The 21,390-nt window shown below is 35.2% G+C and overlaps 1 protein-coding gene across 3 annotated transcripts in view; it reads left to right on the top strand.

The window, feature by feature from the left end:
- TBC1D5 (TBC1 domain family member 5) overlaps window positions 1-21,390 on the top strand; it is a 326,157-nt gene that overhangs the window by 57,916 nt on the left and 246,851 nt on the right. The window contains exon 3 of one of the 3 annotated variants that reach the window (XM_056337723.1): window positions 12,534-12,688. The exons of the other annotated variants lie outside the window; for them this stretch is intronic. The gene's annotated coding sequence lies outside the window, so the exon portion shown is untranslated. The remainder of the gene's footprint in view (window positions 1-12,533; window positions 12,689-21,390) is intronic. 3 annotated transcript variants of the gene reach the window in all.

The raw sequence follows: 21,390 nt of genomic DNA, 5'->3' as shown, positions 1-21,390 counted from the left end.
TATTTCAGTTCTGGGCATGAATGAATTTCAAAACCACAGAGTTATCATGAACTAAAATTGTGATCATCTGGCTATCACCACTTACCTTCTACCAGGATTATTGTATTTTCTTTAATCTCTCTTTTCTCTTTTGTTGCTGAGTGGAAGAGCAATAAGCACTTACCCGAGTTCAGTGAAGTAAATAGATTGAGCCCGGTATTAAGTCCATTTACAATCTACTTTTCCTATTGCAACTATGCTGCGCTACAGAAAGGGAAGTAGAACTTCTGAAGTGCCATTCTGACTGCTTCCAGCAGAATGTGACTTGCCCAGCTTTCTGAAGAATGGGTGTCAACACCTACCGTCAAGAGTGAAATCTGGGCCTTAGCTTACTGACATCATCCCCACCCCAACCTCATGCAACATTAGTTCTCCACATCCTCCTTTATTAAATTCTTGTGCAAGTCTTTATGCATTCATTTGGATTTGTTAAAGAAAAAGCAGGAAGTTATTCATCTTACTTTCCAGATGATTCTGATAATTGATTTAAAAACAATAAAATTGACAGGAGAACAGAAGTGTAACCATACAAAATGGGTTAGGCATTCAACCCATGTAAAAGGAAACCTCTACTTTTGTTACATATCTTTATTTGGACATAGCAGCTGTCTTAACTCCATCTTTCTTCATGCTCCAGCTTCTTATGCTTGAAGAAGTCTAGAACATGTTTGTGTTTCCAAGCTCTTTTGTCAGTGAATGGAGGAAGAGGGAGAGTCTGCACACAAGTTGGTTCACAGCAGAAACTTACCTTCTGGAGCAAGGCAGTGACAGGGACAAAATGGGGTATCTGTTTGGGCCAGTCTCCTGTTAGATCACCTTAAATCAGCATTAAACTGTATCATGCATTTATTAGAATTTACCAAAATTGCAACATTTTTGTGGTTTCCTTCCTTACACTTCAATCAGCCTCATTTATGTGTTACAGTGTGTTACAAGAGACAATGGTTATGAAGTGAGAGTACACATGAGATAGAGACACAATTGCCAAATCAATCTCTCTGATAACTTAATGCCATCAGCTTCTACTGAAGTCTGAAAATACGTGACCAAATCACTCATTAATTTCTTGAAAGCTATTTAAAAGTAAGTACCATCATACAAATTGTCTTCACCAGCACAGCATTGGAAGGACCCCAAAACCTATAAGGCATCAAGCAAATGGACACCAGGGAACACAGTGATATTATTGTTCAGCCTTTTTTCCCCACTACCTTTCTTTCAAAATTTTATATTTCAGTACCTCTGGGGAAAATACGCTTTTCTATGTAACTCTTCATAACAAAAACAAGTTAAAAAAATAAAAGCCCCTTCCATTTACTTTCCTGAATTCTTCCATCTGTGACTGTTACAAAACCCCATCATTGCATTGTGAGTCGACTGCTCAGTTGGTGACTTTGAAACTTCTGCTACTTTTTTACATGCAATAAATTGTTGTAATCTGGTAGATGTTACTTTGCAGGTATATATGTCTAATTTTGAAAGGGCTAAATATAAGTTAGGTCTTGCCTTTATTCACAAATAAAAAGACAATATTGTAACTTTTTTAAAAGTGCCCAGTGACAACTTTCAGTCTCCATAGAAGAAGAATTTTATGATGGTTCTTTTCATTTGTTCTCATCTGACGGCATGAAATTGAAAAATACAGCACGAAGCAAAATGAACCATAAGAAACATGAGCTGTAGGAACATGACCTGTGTTCATAAAGTCAGTTTCCTTTTTCTTCCATGATATTTTTTTTTTTTTGTAGCTCACACAGGCTATTACATAGTATGATCTCATGAAATTGGTGGTTTTACCATTCAGGTTCATCAGCTGCAGAGCTGAAGCTATTTCAACACCTGTGTGATACTTGCAGGAGTCACAGATCAATGTATAGTATTTTTAGACTGTAGTTTGACAATCTAAGTTACTGTTTTGCATAGTTAAAGTGATTTGTAAAAGTATGAAAAAGTAATAGGCTGTTTCTTGTGAGTTTTTAGCCATTGATTGTTAGCAAGGTTAATTTATCCTTACTAAAAAGAAATTAAATTACATAAATACATATCTCTGATAAATGAAGACATTATGCTTCAGTGTAATTGTTAAAATCAAAAAGGGGCTTAAATAAAGTGAAAATATTTAACTCATACATACTTGAATTTGTTTGACCTGTTCGTTAAAGGCAGATATGTTTGTCATTCTGATGAAGATGCATTTCTTCATACCTTGCTGTTGACAGAATCTCACCTACTTTTCCCATTTATTATGATAATAGTCTACCAAATGTCATATGTCACAGCCTAGTGAAGTTGTCTCTGCCTATTACTACTTTATATATGTAATGTGCGTTCTTGTTTTTCTTTCCTTAATTTAGGTATTTTTATATGCTCTTTGACATCCCCTGTTTTATGAGAAAAAGAGTAGAGGCAAACTGTTTTAAAGTATCTGAAAGCAGTTTTAGAAACAGTAGGCTATTTCTTCCCATTGTAAGTACCATTATGTTACAGTATGCCTTCATGTGGATGGATAATCTACATCACCGTAAAGGTTATATGTCTTAAAACTCTAGTGAATGTTGACTTAATATATCTAGTTGTGTTGTGCCATGCCATGTTCTTGAAAATTGCTGGTTTCAGTGCACAGATACATAGATAATTGCTAATAAGAGTGGGTACCAACACAAATTACCGTATGTTATGGGTACCTGTAGTAATAAGAGTAACAGAAGTCATAACTACTCACCTAAACCAAAAAACTGGCGAATGCTGTTTTTCAAGATAGTTATAATCTAAAAGGACAGGATGGCCTTTTATACATATGTACAGATATGCACAGCACATCAATTTTGACAGATACAGTAAGCTATCTTTGATTTGCCGCCTTTGAGCTTTAGTGGGACTGGTTTTCAGCACTGGTCATTCGAGGTATGGTATTGTACATCCCTGTGTGTTAAAACTGAATTGAATGCACACCATGCTTATGATGATAAAAACATCATGTTGCAGAAAAAGTAGAGCTACTTAGAACCACAGCCAGATTTCATTCATTTTTTTGGTAGTTTGGGAACTAGCACTTGTCAGTTATATTGCAAAATTTTATTTCCATACAAAGCTTTTTGCTTAAAAGTTTGTGTCTTGAAAAGAGTGTATTTTTCTACAAGTGTTAGCAGTGTTCATTTTGCATTATGTACTGGCAAGGAAGGTCATTCTGCCTTTTCTGGTTTTATATTTGGGGGTTTTATGTGTATTAAAATAGAGATGTGTCCCCTAGATTTATAGATTTGTGTGCTTACATGATAGGATGTAGAGAAAAATTCCATATAAGACATTCTTTTTCTTTCAAAATCAGTATTACGAAATTTAAAGGCTTTTCTTTGTCAGAGCAACAGCAAGAACATGCAACTATAAGCAATTTATTCTTGTTGCTTTCTTATAATTTACTGTGGAATTGTTGATACAGAAGGTTAGCTATTTCATGAAAATGCTTTTGTTCTTCTACAGTAATATTTTAGGTGAGGGACTGTGATCTTCTCTGTGCATTCCTGAAAGTATCATTGCAGTCCTTAAAGCTGCATTATATAGTGTAACACAGATGAATACGACAGAAGTCACCAGGAAACTATTATGCTTGAAGTAGAGGAAATCACTGTGAAGCCTGACATTTTTCTTTTAAGTTTACAGTATCTGTATAACCAGAATTGACCAAGGCTTAGAATATTTGAAGTTACTGAGAAAGTCATATTTGCATAAAACCTAGGCCACTGTCTGAAATCAGTATTGCGCTCTTGAAGTTTCTTTCAAAATGAATTTTTATGTCTCTTTTTTTTTAAAAAAAAGGTAGTTAAATTTAATTTGTGTGTCTTTCAAGGACTTGAATGTTTCAGGTGACTATGCTTTAATTTCAAAATGAAAATAAAGGAATAAATTAAATTGTAAAGATTGATGATTTGTAAGTCAAGCAAAAGTGAAACTTTGTATGTTCAATAGGTGCCCCTTTTTTCTTGAAATGATCATCCTTCAAACGTCCATCTTCATATAATGAAAATTTAGAGGAGAGCAATTTGTATAATAGCTGATTTCTTAGATGTTTTCCTCCCCTCTTCTCAAATGAAATGTTGTAGATAGCAAAAAGCAGTCTTGTTACAGTCTTCTTACACTGAGCAAAAGCCAGACGATGCACAGAAAGGAAACTTTTATTCCGTCTTAAATTGAGAACATTTTTCTAAGTGAGCAAAGCCTACTTGGAAAATATTTCTACCTTTTTCTAGAAAAGACAACTGTAATATTTAAACTGATTATAATAATGAGGCATCGAACAAAAATATCTTTAGCCTGATGGAGCAAATATGGAATAGTTGATGTGCTGCCTGTACTTATGATTTCAGCACTTAGACGTTATTTGAGGATTTAAGCACTTTCTTCAATCTTCACCTATTGAAAATGGAAGCAGTAGCTGGTTTAATTAAAGGTGAAATAACCCTCAGTCTTCTCTCCTTACTTTCCATAATGCCAAGTAAACATACATACTTAAATTTCATATAAAACTGTAAGTCTGAGATAAAAGAAGCAGCTGTCATAGCATTTAGGAATAATTCTACTATAAAGTTTTGGTTTAGGCTTGCACTCTCTGCTCTATCTTGTAGAGCTTTTTATTTTTTTTGTGATGATAATATGATGTCATAATTTTCAATTCTGCAAAAATTCAAAATATGGTCAAATTTAGGACTGTTTTATGATTCTTGCTCAAGTCTTTTTTCCAGATGTGTGTTAAATAAACACCAGTAATACTTGTGGCTGGTAATTTCCAATACACTCAGCACTTAATTTGCTAATATTTGAATTAGCAGAATTTACTTTTTAAAGTAGAATCATTAAGTTCATATAAAATGAGCAATTTAAAAGATTGTTTAATCCTGCCTTTTTTCCAAAATGGCTTAATCATATTTCATACTTGATCAGTTTGTTGGCAGGTTACCACTTCGGGTAAGTGTTTAGAGTTTACCATTTGTTTCTCAGTAGCAGTATCACTTCAGCTCTAAATCCAAGGAAAAAACAGATATACAGATGTATCTATCTATCTATCTATCTGTCTGTCTGTCTATCTATCTATCTATCTATATATTTATTTATTTATTAGTCTTGCATTCTGTCTGCATTTCAGTCATTCATTTTCTTTTGATTGGGCCAGATAAACCAAAGTGAGAAATTATATGCAAACCACTACTAGCCTGTAGGTGAAGTTAATTTGATTATGAATTAATATCTTTAACCCCCTCTGAATTTAACCAATATTAAATAAAATATGCAATCCACAAAATATTACCGTAGTCACCCTTCCAAAAATATATTTAATGTAGTATCGAAACAAGCAGGTTTACATTTAATTTCCTTTAAAATAGTGCCCAGTCTGTGAACACTTTTCAATGAGAATAGGTATAATTTCATGTGTTGCGTAATTTTACTAATTTTAGCTGAAGTCATTCCTTTGCCTTATCAAAGTCAGCCCAACTACAGGGAGGTGTGCTTAGCTGCAGTAGTGGTTGCCTCCTGAGCAGAACTCTAGCATTACCAGTTCCTGACAGCTGCAAGCCAGCCTCTGGGCATTTTGCTAAATTTTCAAATGTAATTATACAGTAGACTTCCTTTAACAAATTCTGTGTTCCCAGCTATAATTATAACGGCTCTTCTTGCCTTTAGCCTGTTCCTTATCTTACAACCCACCTCCATATCTCCCACTGCTGGCTAGTGTTATCCAGTAGAGCTGATGGATCTAGAAAAGCAGAGCTTATTCTCTCCGTCCTCACAAGGATGGTTTCATCAGTACAGAAGGTCCATTACATCTGATCCACTGTACTGAAACCACATGTCCTGTAAAGCTGAAGATTGTTCTCTAATTCACAGAATGAGAGCGGTTGATTAGCATGCCACTTTGATTCTGCAAACGATTTTCAATTGTTATTACAGGACATAAGGTAAGGAATTTTTAAGAGCTGTCCATGAAATGGCTGAAGAAGCCAGCACAGGGAAAGGTGGCCTTGCAAAAATGCTTTGTTTTCGTGTTGTACGATTCAGGATATCATTTCTTTAACTACACTATTTGTGCATTAGGTTTTCATATACAAAGTTGTTCATGCTCCCTTTAAGAACACACACATGTAGCATAAAAATAAAAATGATCAGCGATGCGTTTTTTCTTACATGAAATACTAGGTTATTCTAGCCAAAGAATGATAAAACAGGAAAAGTTACCCACAGATGTGCTCAATCTAGTATTGGCTCTTGTCGAGGAAATTTAAAAGCAGCTAGGCAGAGTAATAATCTCTTCTCCACCTGTCTGTTAGCAAAGGAAATTGAAGTAATGGTTTTGAATATGAGAGACTAAAGATGGCTAAGTGGGAGAGCTTATGCTGTTGAAGACTCACAGAGGCAGCCTTCCTTTTCCTTCCGTCTCTGCTGTGGGTGACTGTGGCAGGTGGACTAGGGTTGGAGAGATGTATTGCCTGGAAGATCACAGATTGCCATCTTCTACAGTCTTCCCTGCAGCAGCATCAAGTATATCGATCAAACCTTTTTGTGAGAAGCTTCAGTGAGTGAAATACCCCAGCACTCCTAGAAGTCAGCTCCTGCTGACTTTTCATAGTTTTCCTCCATCTTTCTAAGAATTATGATGTCCAAAACTGTATAAAGGACAGTAAGAGATGGAAAAGAGTAGTTATCAGCTCTTCACACGCATGTGCATACGTTTGTGCGCACACCCACATACACGTCACATGCACGCCAACCTATTTCAGTGAGATGTCTTTTTGTAAAATTCCACAAAATTTACTCTTTTGCTTTGTATTCTTCTCTCTCCGTCGCTTCCCTGTGTAATGTTTCATTGCTGGTCTGTTTTGTGTTCATGTTTATGATGCATCTTTTCTAAATGTAGCACTTCAGGTTTGTCTTTATGGAATCACCTTGTTGATTTCTGACCTTATCTCCCATTTTTCAAAAGCATTCGGAAATCAGATCCTGTCCTCTAAGGTGCTGCTAGTTTCTCCCAGCATTGTATTATCTGCTGATTCTATAACCATACTGCCTTCGAGTCACTAGAATTGTTATGAAAATACCAGCTAGAAACAGACCTAAACAGCTGTCTCTGAGATCCATTTGAAATATATATCTGGTTTGACAGAGCTGTCAAAAATTTCTTTTCAAGAACAACTGTTCTCTGATTTCAATCATTTTTGTGTCCAGTTTACGGTGATTGTGTCTGGACAGTATTTCGTTTTATTGGCAACAACAATGCAGAACATGTTTAAAATCTCTCTAATCTCAAGCTTGTATGTCTACTGTTACCTCATCCATGAAGCCAGTTAACACCCTTCCAGTGAAGTAATTTAGATGAGTTTGAAGGGATCTATATTTCTTTCTTTGACTTATATTATCTTCTGGAAATTTCGTTGTGCAGTAATTGGTTCTAAAATCTGTTGGGGCTTCACTGGTAGACTGGAACTTGCAGGTGGGACTTAGCCCACCTGGGGGGACAGGAGAGGGCTTGTTCTAAGTTGGATTCTTTTTGGCTGTTTTTTTCTTTTCTACTTCTTTTGTTTTTCTTTATTCTGATCTCTTAGAAATAATAAGACAACAGATCCTACTGTTACATCTTTTTTCCTCTATAATTTTCCGCATGACTCTTTTCAGGTGGCTTTTTTTTTTTTCCCCATTCCTTTTGTTATTTCCTCTCCTACTTGTTTGTAGCAATTGTGTGTGTGTGTGTATGTCTTGTATCATTGTAAGTCTCATTGATCACTGATACAGGACATGGATGAAAACTTTTTTTTTTCTAGTGAGACAAGCTAAAAGGATGTGTAGAAGAAATTTTCCTTGTTTTTTTCTTGTAACTTCAGAAGGGCAAAGTTGGGCTCATAGCAGTAAGATTTCAAAGGTTACCATCAGAAAGTCAAGTGTTCTTTCATCACATCTTAAACATACTAGGTGATATGGGGAGCAAACAGCTCAGTTCCAAAGGGAAATGAGATCCAAAATTTTGTTTATGTGAAGTGTGGAGATATAGGTGATTACATGCTAAAATCATCATTCTAGCCTTTTGAACCACAGACCATTGAAATGGGTTGGGGAAAAGATTGAATTAGTGCAAGGGGGCCTCTGTTCCAGATTGTTACATCAAAATATCCTATGTAAGTCCTTTTATCCGGAATGACTGTGACTTCGGTATTTGGTACGGTAGCCCATGGGTGGCCTTTTCTTGGTGTTTAATAAATCTGTGTGTAACCACTCAGAAGCCATCATTCATCGGTTGTTCACCTGGTCTTGTATATTGCAAGACAGAAGATTTTGCCCTATAATAAATCTATAAAATTAGGAGCAGTGAAGGCAGGGTGGGGTTTTTTTCAGGTCTGTCATATGAGTCAAGCCCCCTTGCCCACCAACAGAGAATGAGGACAGAAGCCAGAATGTTTATAACAATTTATATTGTCTCTTTAAAATTCAGTGGTTTATCCTTTACCTTACAGTTTGCTTTATAGGTCACTTTTTTTTTGTTACGTTGCTTTAGTATGAGCTAAGAACAGAATATTGCTGAAAATGCTAAAATAGATGTAATTTTTTAAAAACTGGCATTTAAGCAGACAAAGAATCATGCTTAATGCTGCTGTGATAATAAATAGTACTGTAATTGATTGTTGATAGAAACCCTTAAAATACATTTTTATGGTTGAAATGTGCTTTGAGTAAACAGTGTTCAGTTTGCCTATTAAAATAATTCACTATATACCATGGTTTCTTTGAGTATTAAGAAAGTAGGACTTCTCCAACAACAGTAATTGGTTGACACTGCTTGACCTTAATGCAAAGCTACAGTATTTAATGAACAAACGGAGGGAATAAAGTTTTGATAAATAAGGCAATTTTCATGAAACCTTTAGAAATGTACTTGAAGTCTTGTAGTGTTAGATTGACGGTTTCTCCTTTTGTGAAAAGAATAAGTGAATAATTTAAGGCTATATTTCATGTTTTCAGATCTTCATTCTGTCATATAAATAATAGACTGTGAAATGCAGCAGCTCCTGTATTCACAGATTTAATAGACCTATACAAGTGAGTGTCTTACTCAGCTTCTGGCATCTAAAAATGCTCTTTTGTGCATATGTGTACCTGAGAAGCAATGCAGAAGTGGGACATTCCTAGACTGTCTTCAGTAACAGAATTCCTTATTTTAAGCATGCCACATGCTCTGGTTTTAAATGAATTATTGTTCTTAAAATGCTTTCAGTACAGCTTGGTGTCAGTTTTAGCATTTTTAGTTTTCAATTCCAGTATGGTATTATGATGGACAGATGTCAAAGTAGTAACATGTGGCTATTCAAAATTCAGGTGTAATCTAATGTTTACTTAAGTGTAAAGACTGTGAAAAGCATTCAGATTTATATCCAGCATAGATCTCTGAAATACTATTGAATCTTGATGAGAAGAGAATCAAATATATTTACTCAAATAGTGAAATATCAAGGTAATTTATATGATTTGCTACTTTTATTCTTAGTTAGATGATTTATTTTTGAGGGAAACAGTACTGGAGTAGGAAGAATGGAGAATAGCAAAATTAAGTTAGTTTCTTTTCTTTGTTTTTACTGCCTTTCCTTTCCCCTCCCCTGTTTAAGTGGCTTTAGTTTAATCTGTGTTGAAAGGATAGTGAAGTAAGACTACAGTGAACAAGAGGCAGAGCACTGGGATGTTTTCATGTTCTTGGTCTTCCAAACAGGAGCATAGTTTTAGGACCACTGGACCATGGGAAACAAAGACTCCCTTGGAAAGTACGTACTACCATGCCTATTTTGTTGGCTGCAAAATGTAGCTTTCCCAAACATTTCCATTTAAAAGTTTATGTTAAATTACCCGCATTTTCTTCCTGAAACCTTCTTATTTTAACATTGGAGAAACTCTAGTTGCAGGAACATTCTACTAGCATATGATATGATACTGAACTCTTGCTTTGCTCCATCCTGTGTGGGTATGCACACATCTACACAAGTAAGGAAAGCTGTTTATTCATGTTTCGAAGTCTATTTTCTGTAAATCATGTTCAAGAAGTCTGGCAGGTGGTTTGCCTTTGCCATGGTATTGATTTGTGTAGTCCCCATGTAGTTTCCAGAAATCTCTAGTATAGATCCTTCAGACAGTGAGCAGTCTACATGAGGATGTCATCACCTTTGGTAAAATACAGGCAGTTTCTCTCCTGTTTCTGCTTGCTGATACTCTAGTTCATGTAGTCAAGTTATTTTCTCTCTTACTTTTCAAGAAAAATAATCTTTATATCTTGTGTCATGTTAAACAAATCGTAACACAATCCTATATTCAGTTTTGTAAACTAGTTCAGTAACTTATTCATATCTTCATTTTCACTGATACAAATTTCTTCATATTCAGAGTAAGTCTGTCTTTGGATTTCAGCTAGTCCAGATGCTTAAAGGGGGAGACATACTTTTCCCATTCTCCATACTCTGACTCATTTATCACTCAGAAAACATCAGTGCAGGGATAGAGACCGTTCTGTAGTGTGACTTGTTGCAAACTGCTGTCACAACTGTATGAATAATGTGAATATCATTGTGCTGCACTGGTATGAAATAAATTGTCATCACCTCAGTTTTTAGGACTTACATATTTTGTATTTCTTTTGCTATATAACCATTATTTAAGCCATTGGCTGGGGATGTTTGTGTTTCAGCAAGAATTTACAGGATCAATGTGTTAAATATATTGATCTTTCTAAGCAAACCAGTCCCTGATTGGATCCAGCTGTGACTGAATTGCCTTATTGTGATACTTGAGCAATACATTTATTATTCATTATTACTTCAGTACAAGACTATGGTCTCACTGTAGTAAGTCCTCTGCAAATATATATCTTCACTGTTCTTTATTTGCAGGCATATGGTCTGTTTAAGGAGACAGTGCAGGAAGGAGGGTATAAAAAGCAAAAGAAAGAATTAGGAAAGCAGAACAGCAAGGAAAAGCAGTAAAGATACTTTGCTAAGGCTTGTGTATATATGATGGTTGTTTTTAAATTCTGAATTGGCTGTTCTTATTTAGTCAGTGAGGCTCTTTTTGCTTAATTTGTTAACACCTATAGAAATCAGAAAGAGCAGTAGTTATGACAAATGGACAATGTAATTTGAAAATTGTGTTTTGTCACATGTTTTAGTCACAAAACCTAGTTGAAATCAATTGTCCAAACATTCACTTAACATATTAATAAGTAATACAGGAATACTCTAAGCCCTCTTGAATTAGATATATTACATCTTGTTACAAAATTTAATGCCAAGCTTAATAACTCAAAGTATGCTCTAGAATAAAAATACATTTATATGCTAGTATATTGCAACTAGGATAGTAATCCAAATAAAAAAACCCACCACCCACTATTTGGTTGGAACTGTTTAATAAACTTATGTGTAGACAATTGTATTTAGTTTAATTTCTTAAAAAGATGTCCTCAAGTTTATTCCTTCAAAATGAGTATGTTTTTCATAGTTTATTTCTAAAAGCAATTTAATTTGTTTTGGCAACAATAGTCAGATTACAGGAGCTAGTTGAGCACTTACCTGCAAAATCAATGTCTTCTAGGACTTTTTTTTGTGTCTAGATGGTTGTGTTCTTAGGTTTTCTGATGGAAACATTGCAGAAACAGAGTAAAGTACCAGCTTTTCAAAGAGGGAAGATGCTGTTTCAAATTCAGCACTATTAGCTTTGCGTATTTTTACTAGGAAAAATTACTTTTAAATAGTCTATCCCATCATTATGTGAATAATTATCTCACAGTAGTTGAAAAATTCTGCATAAACATGTTTTAAAGGGAGATGTTTTTGAAAAGATATTTTTCTGGATTTACAACTGCATTTTTAAACATTTGAAAGAGAGTTAAAAGATAGATGGCTTATCGGTTGATGGAATTTTTCTTAGAACCATAGGCTTGAACATTTTTAGTGCCTTTATAACCAGCTGTAGTGTGTTATGGAACCCTGAACAATTTGTTGGTTCTTATTAATAATGAGTTGACCACTTTATAGAAAACAAATTTGATAATATCAAGTTACTGAAATTTGCACAATACATGTCTGTAAGAAGTTCAGTTACACTAGGAGTTTAAAATAACCCTGAGCAATAGCCAAGAATTTCATGTTGATGCAAATTTCAGGTTGAATACTGGAGAAATCTTCAGAATTCTCAATTTGGCAGAGGTGTCTCTCTACCATTATCGTCATCTTAGAAACTTATCTTACATGTTGTTAAGACTTACATTGCTTTCATCTCTCCTGTTACATGATTATGTGAAATAGTTATTTGTCTTGGAAAAAAAACACTAGTTTTGGTCATTTGACTTTTTGTTATATGGAAATTTCCAGAAGAACTCTGATGCCTTAGGTTACTTGAATGCATTTAGGTCAAACTAAAAATTAAAAAATGTTTTTAGCATTTTTTCATCAGGCATTTTTATTTTCCATCCAAAGGTTGGTTCCAGAAGTCTTGTACTGGGACTGCTACTTCAGCTTCCTCGTTGCTGCTGGTGGCTGGGCCTTAACCCAATGCTACCTGACTGTTGAATGAACGGAGAATATAATTCTAAGGACAACTGTCTCCTCTGTGTTTGAGCATCTGCCACTATGTGAGTTATTATTTCTATGTTTAAAAAACAAACAAACTGATTTTCCCTGATTTCATTAATGTCATAGTTACATATTTAGCATTGATAAAAATTAAGTGATGTCTTTTCTTGTAGTTGTCCAAATGTTATTTTAAATGCCATTTCTCTTTAAAAAGATCTTATTTTACAAACTTACGTGCTTCTCTCCCTACTTTACTACAATTAATTTTAAAAGACAAGTGAAAATATTGACTGTGGTATTTGGTTTTAAAAGTGATGGATAATTGTATTGAAGTCTGCTTTCCACAGAACTGGTGAAACATAGACCGTGCCAGTGGGAGCTTTTCTTTGCTTTCTCCCATAATATGCCCTAAGTCTGGACCTGGATGGGCAATTCACCATCTAATTCAAACTTCTCCTTACATTAACAACATGGCAGTGTTGTTTAGTAATGATACAGTGTTTGCTGTTAAAGACTTGCCAATTTTGTCTTAAATAGCTAGATTATATTACCTCAATTTGCCATTTTTCCTCTGCTTAGTTTGTAATTACCTTGCAAATGTTAAGGTGATACTATTGAATTGTGTAAAGGAATTAGGAAGTTGAAATCCTAGCAATGTAGATTTATAGTAGTAGTATTGGTCTACAGAAAAACACTAGTTCAAGTGGTGAAAGATCAGGAAACTCATTTTAATAGGGACAATTTTTTGCTTTTACTGACTTCCGTCAGTGACTTTAGTTATTTTTTCTTTATACTGCTCTGGATAATTTCAAACACTTTCTGAAGTGATTTTTAAAGACATATATGTGCTTGTGGTTTTGCATGTATAGTTTCTGTATCTTTTAAGTGTAGTTAGCTTTCTCCAGCATTGCAATAAAGTAGAGAACACTATGCAGTACATTAAAGAAATAGAGCCTATGCATCAGAACAATTTTCATGCCTCACTCAATTCTTAATGTAAATTAGTAGGAACATTGGTTATCCATTTGAGAAATTGAGTTAGTATAAAAATAAAAATGCACTTATGGTATGTGGTGCTTTGTGTATCATCTTGGGAGTGTTTTGCTGTTTATCTGTCACTTGCATTAGAAAAAGCAGTCGCTGGCTGCAGGTGACATTAAAAATTAAAGGTTAACCTCAATTTCTTTACTGACCAGACGTGGGGCAGAAAGTTCTTCTGGATATGTGCCTGAATTTTGGAACTGTTAGGAAGAGTTGAGAAGTAGATTTGTACTTCTGGTGGTTTGGTGTTTTTGTGTGTGTGTGTCTGGTTATACGATTTCACCATTTTCAAGTGTTTACACTGTGTATTGTAGGTTATATCAAGATTATTTTTCATTGCATCCCACTTTGTGAAATTAAAACATGACATAATAATCCTATAGTAAATTATATAATGAACTCATTGTTCTGATCTACATAATTCTGGGAATGTCTTTTTCTTTTGTTCCTTAGAAAAACTAATTAGAGTAGGTTTTTTTCCTATTCCTAGAGAATACGTGTCTTCCAAAAACTAGGTAAAAATTGTTGTTGAAAATTGCTATAGCAGCTTTTGAATATTCTGGTTAGCTTGATGTACATTTAATTTAAGATTTATGCACTCATGAGCAAGCCTGGTAGATCTTTAAGTATTAAGGCTTTTGACGAAGTTGGCTTTTACCCCACGGGGAGTTCATAGTGAGCCAAATTCAGTAGTGTAATGCTTTCCTCCTCTTTCAGTCCAAGTGTTGGAGGCAGCGTTCAGACCAGTGAAGAAGACTAGCTTCAGGCAGCTGGGGTTTCCGTGTAACCTGCCAGATATCTTTCATTTGCAGAGTAGGTATTATCCTTGTTCAGTGGTAGACCAGGCTACAGGCAATTCTTGATACCTGAGCTGCAAACCTGAAGCTGTGGCTGCTGCTCTTACCTTCCATTTCATCTCTTGATTTTACTTATCCATGCAATAAGGTAGTATGCATGTAATCAATAGATCTGTTGCTTCTTGTTGGCTGCTGAGGGAAAATGAGAAAGGAAGAAGGAAAAACGAAATTGCCTGCTCTGTCTTCGTGATTAAAATAAATGGCCAAAATGCACCTGTTTTCTTTCCCTATCCCCTCTTTGTGGAATGGTGACTCTCCTCTGTCCTTTACATTCTGTCTTTTAAAGCTCTTCATAGAAAACAAGAAAATAGAAATTTCATTAAGGAAAGCCATGAATATTGCTTTAGAAAATAACGTTGGAGCTGATGTTTTTGAGGAACCTTAGTATTTCAGACATGTATAATTGTTTTAAAATTATATGACCATGTGCTTGCTTCATAGTAAGCTTGACACAGTTGTTTCAGGACTGATATGCTGTAGATTTTTCAGACTCTGAATTAAACCGTATTAAGAATTTTTTGGTGGGAAAGCGATAATGCTCATTTCAACTGTTTTGCTTATTATTCCGAATTTTTTAAACCTATATTTAAAACAAATAATTTATCTGGAGGCAAAATATTTGTAAATGCCAGTTACTTGCTTCCCTGTATTTCCCTGTGCTTGAAAGTATTCCAATCTTCTCCAAGACTGGTTTCATTTAACACTTTCCAATTTCATGCCTTTCAGATTTTTTTATGTTGACATAATAATGAAACTGGCCAAACAAGTTTCACTACTGCAAAGTTTTATAAGGAAACTGAAGTACTATATAGCTTTAAGCACAGTTTTGACTTAAGGAGTAATTAAATCTCATATAATAGTGGATAGTTGTTGGCTTGCATTCTAGGTCTAAAGTCTTCGTTTTCTAAACTGAGTTATCATGAGCATCAGGAAACATGAAGTGTATTTTTCAGAGGAAATATCTCAAATACTGCAGAAAGTAGTTATAATTTGAAATACATACTTTCTACAAAGAAATCTTTGTGATTTTAAATGCTTTCTTACAGGCTTTAGAATAGGTGGCATTTTATAATTTGTCAGTTACTTCCTTTAAGTTTGAAGAAGCTTCTGTATCAGTTTCTAAAGCACTGGTGACGTGCAATCTTGTTACAGATGGTATCTTTTCTTAAATACTACAGTATTCTGTGGTTTCTGGAGCAACTAAATGACCCATTTGTTGCACTCACTGCTACACAGCTCACAAAGGTCATCACACCTCTGTATGAGCAGAACATTTTAAGTCTTTCAGGAAAAAAAAACCCAACATACACTCATTGCAGTGTTTCTGCTGTTGCTGTTCCTACAGTGTGGGTGGTCCATGCACCCATGTTTAATTTATGGCTGGATGGCAGATATTGGCTATAGAGAGAAATATCCATAAGCTACGGACTTTTTTGTCAGATGTAGCAACATTTGCAGGACATGCAGCTTCAAAGGATGGAAGAACAAGTCCAGGATTAAGAGTTATTTTGTAAAGCACTAAACCCAAGTTATATCCGTTCCCGGCAAGGGTACACACCACCTTAGGACTAGTAATTCTCATAGCTTTATTTTGAGTAGCTGTTAGATCCTCCTGGTGAGGATTAGCACTGCTATGTGTTAGTAGCCCTCTCTCTTCAGACATCTTTTATTCTCTGTTGGTACCATGTCAGGATTTATCCGCTTTATGTAGCTGGTCCTCACTTGACAAAATTGGTACTGTTTCACATCTTTGTTAGTTCAAGTTGCCCCTGGCAGCGCTTTTTGTCTGCTGCATCTGCCTTGCCCCTGCCCCTTGGCAGGCTGCCCCATTTGCTTCCTGAGCCCCATTTTGGGCAGCGTGGCTCTGAAGCCTGAGCTGGCATTGCACAGAGCCCGGCCAGCTCTGGCAGAGCTTTTTTCATTGTACTTGGTGCCTGCTTTATAGTTCATTTTCATTGTAACCAGGAAACCAGCCTTGCTAGTTGGAAATCCCAGTGCTAAGGAAGACCTTGCTGTTGTCTTCCAGCACTTAAAGGGGGCTTATGAGAAACGTAAAGACTTTTCACCAGGGCCTATAGGGATTTAGGGCGTTAGTTTTAAACTGAAAGAGGGCAGCTTTAGATGAGATGTAAGGAAGAAGTTCTTTACAGTAAGGCTGGTGAGACACTGGAGCAGGTTGCCAGAGAAGCTGTGGATGCCCCATCCCTGGAAGTGTTCAATGCCAGGTTGCATGGGGCTTTGAGCAACCTGGTCTGTTGGAAGATGTGTCTCCTGTCCGTAGCAGGGGGTTGAACTGGGTGATCTTAAGAGGTCCTTTCCAACCCAAACCAGTCTATGATTCTACTTGAGGACAGCAACTTCTTGCCTTTGTTGTTACCTGCTTACTGTTATGTGTGTCTCTTACATAGTTTCATTATATGCCCTCTTTTCTGCATTTTGTTGACCTTCAAAATTCGGAAGTATCACGGTGGTAGCAAGTGGTATTGCTTGAGCCTGGTCAGAAGACTTTTATTTGTGGGTTTTTTTTTCAGTAAGAGATGACTGCTAACTTAGGTGATCCTAAATGCTAATCACAATTTGATACATAAGAATCTTTTAAAGTTTTTCTTAAAGGATTAAGAGTTTCAGCCTTAACTATTTCTGCATGAAGAAAGCCATGGAGGGGAGAAACTGTCAGGTTGCCAGTGGTAGATATTTAAAAAGATGCTATAATGATACTTTGGTTCATTTGAAGTGATCCTCTTACCATAGATGTGACCGTCACAGACAGTTGTCTCTGGTATGCTCAGAGCTGTGATAATGTTTCAGTAAAGTTTTAAAGGAAAAAAATCTCTAAAAAATTTGCTGCAACTTCCTTTGAAGGGGAAGGAATGCTATTTCATGGCTATCCTTGGCTCACTTTTGTTTCCTTTTCCACCTCCTCAAGAAATACTGTGGGACTTACAGAATGCATTGCATCTAGAACAAATTCTTAAGGAAGTTCACAGAATTTTGGTGCCTTTCACTCTGAAGTTATATTGATCTGAATGTATACTGAATGATACTGACAAGTACCAGTGTAGATGCCAACCATGTGCAGTTGGAGTCCAGTGGTAGGGACTGTATCTCCGATGCAAGTAGCAGCATTTCTCAGTTGTGACTGGTCAGCGTTTGTAACTAGGTAAAGAGCAGATGAATAAAGCCAAATTAAAATGATGGTGGTGACCAACTGCCTACTAATTTAAAATGGTCCGCACATTGCTTAGTGCTATTTATTCAATGAACATGTATATTAAATATATAACTTTATACATTTCTTTAAGGTAATAGGAGCCGTGATGGTCAGAAGTTATTCTTTATGATCAGTGCTCTATTGTATTTAAATAAATTAATGTCAAACTTTTATGTGAAACTCACAACTTTCTAAGCAACTTCGTGCGGTGTTATTCAAGGTTGCATTCAGTGATGTACAGTATATGACTTCATATTAAACACTTTATTTAAGAACATAAAGTTTCTACAGTTTACATTTTTTAAAGGAGGATTAAAATCTCGCCACCAACCTTTGCAGTAGTTTTCTCAATGTTATGTGTCCTGTAAGATCTTTTCTATTAAGAATTAATTTACTAAGATTCTGGTACAAATGGTTGAACTAGATTTAGGAGAAATGGGTGAATGTTACTTTATTACTGTTGTTCAGGACCATGCATGCCTTGCAATATTGAGGTCATATGAAAGCACGATCAGATTACTTGTGTCTTGAAAATGGCCTTATTTCTCGTTGTCTGCAAGGGAGCTGTAGATCAGTTGCAAGGATTTCTCTATATTATAAATGTTCAGACATTATCTTGGCATATTAATCTAGATTATTTTAAAATCCCAGAAATACACTCTATAGTGGGAGCCAAGAAGAAACTGCCATTCTCACGTAAATATTTGGCGGAGGGGTGTAGAGAGTAGAAAAGGAAGGAAATGTTCTTCTTTCTAGGTGAATGTATTCTTCCTATAAAATGTAACAACAAAAAGACACTCTTCCTTGGAGACACTTTTGCCGTCTGACAGGAAAGTGATTTTAATGAATTCAAAATCCAGAAGCAACAGTATTTCTTCCATGAGTAAAGGGTGGGGAAACCTTAATTACACATTGCTCTTAAAAGCACAGATTGTACTGTTTCTTCTTGGTCATTTAGACTCAGACTTTGGAAAGTATATAACTTAAAGCAAATACAGGAGTACTTTTCTAAATTTTCAGACTGAGTTTTCTCTGTATGAACATAAGTGCTTGAAATTAACAGGAATTTAGTAGAATGATTTGGGTTTTTTTTGTTGTTGTTTATTTTAACAGAAAATTCATACAGTGGGATTTTGGCTTCAAGACTTAAAAAGGCATTTGCTTTGTAAAAAGTATGTTTTGACAAAAGCAAAGGAAACAGCTAAATGTTTAAGTAGTAAATCGGTATCTAGCTATGTCTAATCAGGATTTGGTGCTCCAGTTGAGGATATTTTATAGCGTGAAAATTTGCTCTGGATGAATAGTGACCAGCTAGGTGATTAGTGACCAACTAATTGTGTATCTATGTTCATTTCACATATTAAATGCATTTTGATGAATGAGGTGAAAATGTTGAACGAATTTGTGCATGAAAATTGTAGTTATGAAAGCTACATGGATTTGTAGCATTTTTGGGGAAACAATCACAGTTTTTGTTTAATGTTTAGTTTTTAGCAAAGATAAGTAATAGACTAACATAAATATAAAACCATTCTTATGCAAATCTTTTTTCTCATTCCAAAAGATAATGTATTATAATACATCACAAAAAGTATTATGTATTTCATATAAAAAAGAAAGTTTTAATATTCAGTAGATTTCTTCATTGATGACATTATTACTCTACACAGGGATCTGCCTTGTGTTCCTAGATTCTTTGAAAAAAAAATTTGGCTAATGTAGCTTTTGTAACTTTTCTGACACTTTTCTGATATATTGCTTCCTCGAATATATCATTAGTGAACACAATTAAAATGCAGGAACCTGAAATGCAGAATTCATGTGCAAGTTTCTTTGAAGAGTTGTGGCTGCATGTAAGAAGACTTATTCAGTATTCAAATAGTTTTCAGCATCTTGTTTCTTGTGACTGTTTTAATTTTTTGTAATTAACAATGAGGTTAGTTTAAGGTTTGAGTATTTTCCCTGCAGCAAATATTAGGGAGTGGTATTAGATTGGTTTCACTGTTCCCTGTACGAATAAACTCTGTGAGTTTGGGAAGATCTTCTCAATGTCCCTGAAGGTCTGGCTGTTAAAAGTCCCACAGAGTAGCTGTCCCTTTTTACAATATTTGTATTGTGCTAAGAGGAAGAGATTCCAGTTTGGTAGCCATAATTCAGACTGATGCATCAGTGATACCCCTGCTGATTTCCCTTTTGCCAGGCATTCAGCAGAAACTTGGGAAATTTAGTACTTTACACAGGAAATAAATTGCTTGTAGTAACTGTGGAAAGGGAAGTGATACTTAATGGAACAGATGATTTGGTGGTTTGGGTCATCGTCCGAGTCCATACACACCCCACCTGCCAAACTGGAACATCAACTTGAAGTCCTTTTTAGATTTATTTCTATTACCTGGCACAAAGATAAGAGTGACCAGAAAAGTCACTGTTCTTTTAAAGAGTTTCTCTTTGAGTGTATACACAGTCTTTGCATTTGAAGTTGAGTCTTCTAAAGATTACACATTGAGTAACTTGAAAAACGACATACATAATCAGCAATTTCATTATACACAGGACTGACCTGACTTGTCTTACATGTCTGATATTGCTTCCTTAAGGTGAGTAACATATGTATCTGAGACTGTGGTAGTCTGAGAGCTGTTCCATTGCATGTGTTTGCATTTACATTCTAAAAATATCATACCAAGCTCTTACCAAAACTTACTAAGCTCTTACCAAAAAATTTCCTCATTTCAAAATAAGTCAGGATATTGGACCTCTTTGTTTTGACAGTTTTTCATTCTGGAAGCATAGATTTTTTTGAATTAGATTTACATTTTAAAAGATCAAAGGAAATACTTAGCTGACCATCACAGAAAAATCCCAACAAAGTGTACATAGAAATACACAGGTTTTGTGTGTAAGTGTATATGTGTTAATATGAGAGGTGAATATTCTTCTTAACTGAAAAGTTAATTTTCCACTCTGAGGATCTTGAAAAAACATTCTATCCATTTGGTGGAGCAATAGCTTAGTTAATGAAAATTGATATTTTGGAGTCTTTCTGTTCTTGTGTAACATCTGTAAACACGTTTCCAAACTCTACATGCAGTTCTATAATTAGCATAGTCAGCATTAATTGCATTTATCAATGAATAGAAAAAATATTATTTCTACAGATGGGAAAAAATAATTTTCATCAGCAATAAAGTTGTTTGATTTTGTTGGGGTTAAAATATAAGCCTCTTTGAAATTTGGGGTTTGTTACCTTCTTAGAAACCTGTAGGTTTTATGCACTCTGAATGAGCGGTCAGGTGTAGTCCAACACCCTGTCTATACAGAGGTAAAATCAATCTAGAAGCAAAATATTTTTTTCTTTTACAGAAGATCTGTACCTCTCTGATCAGGGCACTTTGTTTCTTTATTTTGCATTGGTGTTTTCTCTCCAAGTAATGTACATAGGAAGTTAATGATAAAAGAGTAGTGAAGTATTCATTGAAACTGAGAATTATGGTATTTGCAAATGTAAAATTATAATTTACATAAATGTTATAGTCAAGAACATTATGAATGTAAATATGCCTTCATCTATTCTCAGTCTTATAATGCCATTTGTTGTCCAGTGGGAGATGAAGAGTGATGTTAAGAATGCCATTTAACCTGTTATAGCGGC

Source organism: Falco biarmicus, chromosome 4, assembly GCF_023638135.1.
Source record: "Falco biarmicus isolate bFalBia1 chromosome 4, bFalBia1.pri, whole genome shotgun sequence".
In the NCBI taxonomy this organism is placed as follows: domain Eukaryota; kingdom Metazoa; phylum Chordata; class Aves; order Falconiformes; family Falconidae; genus Falco; species Falco biarmicus.
This window is presented reverse-complemented; position numbering and strand designations above follow the sequence as displayed.